This window comes from Paramormyrops kingsleyae, chromosome 18 (genome assembly GCF_048594095.1).
Source record: "Paramormyrops kingsleyae isolate MSU_618 chromosome 18, PKINGS_0.4, whole genome shotgun sequence".
In the NCBI taxonomy this organism is placed as follows: Eukaryota; Metazoa; Chordata; class Actinopteri; order Osteoglossiformes; family Mormyridae; genus Paramormyrops; species Paramormyrops kingsleyae.
Window position 1 is genome coordinate 27267101 of NC_132814.1, and position 6003 is coordinate 27273103.

The following is a 6003-nucleotide window of genomic DNA, read 5'->3' on the forward strand; positions in this document are numbered from 1 at the left end:
TGGAAACAAATTAGCAATCACTTGCAGTTTAATTGAAACCTTAGATAAAATATCTCTTAATAACGTGCTTTGATAATGTTTCATTACGTGACTTAATTGTTATTCTAAATACACAAAAATGCGTTATACAGAAAATGCAAAGGGAGTAAAGGTTTTTGTTTTTCACCTGCAAAATAGTACGACTATTTTTAAAAATCATATAACAAAATGTATATTCTGCTTGAAAACGGCATGTAAAATATGTTAATCTGTTAAATTGTTCATTTATAGTTTGATCATTGCTGGAAAATAAAATACACAATACTCTTTGTCTTTATTTGTCAAGTTTAACCAATATGCAGAACTATTACAATAACAATATGAGGAATAATTTTATGACACGTGAATCAGGCGATTCGATTCACAATAAATCTGCCTGAATGCAACGAATACATATGTTTTTCTGGTTGATATCAATTTTCTAACAATTCAGATTTATTAGTTGTCAATAATTACAAGAAGATACAAATTCAGCTTTCCAATGATGCTGTTTTTCTTAATTAAAAGTAAAATACTGTGACGGGTATAGTTGTGCTTTCATAACTGGGTTAGGGTTACTGTGGGCCTAAGTAGATAAATTGTCATTGGAAATGAATAACAAATTGCATAATGAAATTGAAAGTGACATTTTTGTGTCAAATGATAACGAATATGCTAATATATTTGACACATGAATTCTGCGGATTTTTTTCAATCATCCATCCATCCATCCATCCATCCATCCATCCATCCATCTCCCAGCATTATATTCTTTGTCCATTATACAACAATTCTGCACAATCACAGGACCTAATAACTCCCACAAAACGGCTGCAGATACCATTACAGATCAGCTGATCACCTACACTGTCCATTGAAGGCATGCATTGGCTTCCTCCCAATGAAAGTCCGTTGAAATATACTGTAGGGAAATGGGTGAATGGTGACTCAGACTCTGTTATGTTTATCCATTACCCGGGGGGGGTTCAACCTTGGCCTTGGGTGCAAGTAGTTCACCAAAAAGCAGCCCTGCCATAAATTCCACCTTTGTGAGGCTCACAACGTTGAGCTTTTGCAGAAACTGGGTCACAGGCGTGATGATTCACTTCTGTGGTCATTTCTGAGGCTGTACTTCTGTGCTGTTTAGCAGCTGTCCGGCCCTTCAGTCTCTGTCAGGTAGCTTTGACCGAGAACCACTGCGCCTTTATCCCAGTGCAGCTGGCTGTGTTTGGCAAATGTCCTTATTTTTAAGACTAAATTATTACATAAATCATTTTTCATTTTTTTTTCTGAACAATGCACCTGTGACACAAACACCTACTGCTAGCTTGTTTTGCTTTGAAATTGCTCAAATCAAAGTACTTGTAATCAGATCTATTCATAGATCACGCACTCTGCTAATTGGCATTCAACCTAATATGACTCACCTTTGTAAATGTGATGAAGATGAAAATTACATCCTTTTTCATTTGATGTTTCCATAATTTTGTCCACTTCCTGTATGTGAAATGTATACTTATATTTATACCCAGTTAAAACATCCTTTTACTGCTCTAATCTGGTAACAGCCTAAACCAGGGGTGGGGAACCTGATCCATGGAAGGCCAGTGTCAGTGCAGGTTTTTGAGATGACCTCCCAATCAGCCAATAAGAGCAGGTATCCAGGACAGGAGTTGAGAACCACTGCTCTATTATTGGCTGATTGAGAGGTCATCCCAAAAACCCGGACCGACACCGGTTCCCTACCACTGGCCTAAACAATAAAAGAACATCAAACCTTCAGTAACATTAAAAAGCAAATACAGTTAGTATCTATGGTTTCACACTTATTTTTGATGTCTGAGAAAAACAGAAGAAAAGCAGAGAAGAGAGTATAACATCCCTGGGGGGCATGAACCGTCTCTCCAGCCTCCTGAGTGCAAAGAGCAGTACTGCTCTATGTTCTATGTGGAGCACATCTTCAGTAGGACGGCAGATCTTCACAGGGTTGTACTCCAAGCAGTACTGCTCTATGTTCTAGTGGAGGACATCCTCAGTAGGACGGCAGATCTTCACAGGGTTGTACTCCAAGGTGAAATTTAATCAGCATGTCTTTGGATTATAGGACTTGCGATTATCCAGGAAAAGTTGTACAAAAAAAGAAGGAAACCCAAAAGCCAGGACTGGACTAGATTCCACATTGATAAAACACCAAGGTAACAAGCTGTATGCAAGCTCTAACCTGACAAAAGAATCGTTCTAATTCCACTGTTCTAGTGAGGAACAGAAACATTCTTCTTGTATGTAGCTGGTTTTTACAGGCGATGGCAAATATGAAGTCTACCTAGAAATGCTGGCACTCATAATTAGCGTGGCTTGTTTTCACAGCAGGTAATGCATTATCTGAAAAAAACTTAAATATAATTTGATTGTTAGACAGCACATGCCAGACTAAGCAGGTGTCCTTCAAGAATATGCATTTAAATGTCCAGAAATCAACAACTTTTACAAGGACTTAAGGGTTTTATTTACATGCAAGGTATATACAGTCAGTCATACCGTACCCTTTGGTGATATGCAAGGTGGTCAAGGTCAACTCCACCATAAAAATAAGACAAAAAAAAGACATTAAAGGAAATAATTTAATAATAGTCATAAACAAAGTGAAGTTATACTGGAAAAAAAAACAAATAGACCAGAGATGTGCAACACAAATCAAATACAGTGTGAGGTGCATAGATAAGGAGGGAATATGAATTGGAAGCTTAATCAAGTGTTACACAGTCTGACGGCCTGGGGGCAGAAGCTCCTCCTGAGCCTCTCAGTTCCCCTGAGAGACGGCAGAAGCGCTTTCCAGACCTCTGCCTGGCACAGAGGTAGTTGTTTCGGTGGGTCGTTTCCCTGCAGATTTTGGCAGCTCTGCTCCGGGGGGGGGGGGGTTGGTGCAGCAATCAGCTTTACTGATGTGTTCAGCTGAATGTATCACTCTGCAGAGCTTTGCGGAACTGGGCAGAGCAATTAGCGAAGCAGGCTGTGGTTCTCATGGTGAGGATGCTCTCTGACGCTCCCTCGTAGAAGGCTGTGGTTCTCATGGTGAGGATGCTCTCTGACGCTCCCACGTAGAAAGCTGTGCCGCCCCTGGCATGCATTTCTACATTCTACGTTGAGCTTTGTAAGATTTCACTCCATGGTAACATATTCATTTGTACAGTACATGTGTGCAGCCATGGAAAGTGTGTGAAAGAACAGACTAATTACAACAGCACATCTCACTCCCCCTTTGCTTCTTCTGGTGAGGGCTGCAGTGGAAACATGCCCAATAGGTCAAACCAGACCTCTTTTTGCATGGCCAGAGACTCCAGCTCGTTTTGGGGGATCCCGAGACATTCCCAAGCCGGCCGTGATGTTATTCCTCTAGTCCCTCCAGAGGGTCCTGCCCAGAACGGCTCCCTTCAGCTGGTTCCTTTCTGTACAAAGGGGCACCGGCCTGGGGGTCCCACTGCATCTCTGAACTACTGACCCTGTCATGGGGAGTGAGTGCAAAACCTCTGCCGGAAACCTCATTTCAGCCACTGGTACCTGCAGTCTTCTTCTATCAGTTATTACGCACAGCTCATGGCTGCAGCTGAGCACAGGGATGTAAGCTTAGTGACCATAAGCCTCGTCGACTTCCCTCTCTGTTAATATAGACGTCCTCAGTGCCCGAAAAATTGCACCAAATACGTGGAGTGATCAACTTACTCTTTTCTGAGAGTAGACCAGGTCTCAGATTTAGGGATGCAGATTCTCATCCCTGCTGCTTTACACTCTGCTGTGAATCGCTCAGGTGTGGGCTAGAGGTTCCTGTCAGAAGAGGCCAAAATCACAGCATCACCTGGAAATAGCGGGGATGCCACATCTAGCCCACATCATTAGATGTGCTTCTATCCATGGCCACAACAGGACTGCAGCACTCTTACAGGGAGCAAACAGCACATGGAAATGGCCCCATAAAGTATAGTGTAGATGCGCAACTAGAATGTTATGCGTTTTTTTCAGTTGCTTGTTCTACTGATTAACTGTTTTCACATGTAGTTTGTTTGTTGTAACATAATGTTAAAGATGGAAAAATGACTAACATGATTTATCTTGTTTTTTTTACATCACAGTAACCTGCTTCAATAAATCTCAATAAAAATGCATAGACCTGCAGCACAACCATGAACTTAAGGTTCCTAAGACACTTACCAAATGTAATTGTTCCTGTACCAGTGACATAGAACCAAGCATATTTTATGATTGATAAAGAATCCCCACTTGCATTCTACATCATTTATCATCCACCCACACGGAGATTAGCTGCTCTTCGTTATGTAGGTCAGACTAGTGGATAATGAGACGATATTCGCATTCAGAATGTTCTCTGTGCATTAAAGGGGGACTGTCATAGATTTGCCGTGGGTTCAATCCCAGCAGTCTGTAATGAATCTTGCAGAACACTGTATGAAATGCTAAATGCTATATAATGGGTAACAGGAAGCCCACCTGCATCGCTGATGTTTCCTCCCACAAGGACAGAGAAGACCCAGCAATGTCACCCTCTATGGCTTTGTGCAGATGTATCAATGCATGTGGAGCTCTGTCGTTCGATGCTGCATGCAGCTGTACACTCTGGGACGCATGTGGAGCTCTGTCGTTCGATGCTGCATGCAGCTGTACACTCTGGGACGCATGTGGGGCTCTGTCGTTCGATGCTGCATGCAGCTGTACACTCTGGGACGCATGTGGAGCTCTGTCGTTCGATGGCGCAAGCAGCTGCAGACCTCTGTATCTCTCCTTCTGCAGTACATCTATGCTGCATGTGTTATAAAGACTTTTCTTCAGATACAATATTATGCAAAAGTCAGTTAAAGAATCAGAGAGTACTGGCCGGATGCCTCCTGGATGCCTACCTGGGAAGGTGTTTATTGCACGTCCAACTGAGAGAAGAGTCCCCAGGTCAGACAAAGGACATACTGCAAAGCGGGAGCCAGGAGGACTTGGGCTGCTGATTGGATGGACAACCTCCAGGATAAGGTGAACCAGAAGGCAAACTCAAACCAGACCAGAAACCAGGGAACCTAAAATGGTTTACGCAACATTTTGGAGGGTGTCTGTTTTATCCAGAATCCTTCACCTGGATTTGTACTTTCTGAACCTGAACTTTCCACCTGTTTAGCAGTAACAACAGCTAAACATTAAATCGAACGATTACCGCTAAGACTTGTGCAGTCCAACCTTGTTTCTCACTTGATCAATGGTAAACACTTCTGAAACCATTCAGCACCAAAAAAATATACTGGAATCATTTGTATGTATAGTTTGGACAACTGTTTAAGCATATTATATTGCTGCCTAGTCACCACATACAAAAGGACTCTATAAAGCCTAATTATACTTTTCTATTTCAAAGACAACATCTGAGAATAGCTATTTTGTCAATAATCACTACTATTGGTACACATGACCTATTGATAAACCAAAATGAAATTATGATGAGTTTGCTGTGAATTCCTCAAACACTGTTAGAACCTCATAGACCTGCTGTCATTGCCAGTGTGTTAGAAATTAACCATTAGGCTCTGAACACTCATTAAAGCTCTGTAAGGAAACACTGGTCTTCTTAAAGGTAAAGTGCCTTGTGAAAAATCCTCAATAGTGCTATGTGGACCTTCCCCATTTCTGCATGGTGAGTCACACTAATCCACTTGAGCAGTACTGTGACGGGGAATCACTCTAAGCCAGCAAGACATGACCTGGTAACCGACTTTTCCTCTGTCATGCTCTGTATAATTTGAGATGTTGTTGCAGTGTCATCGCTTACCTAATAATCCCTTGCTGTGGCTCTTTATTTAAATTAATATAAATTACTTTCATAAGGAGGGACCTATGTAACACTTTCACTCAGGAAATACTCATTAGCTAATCGAAAACAGAAGTAATTTCTCTTTAGCCACATGACTAAATTTTTCTAGCTTGGTGTATGGA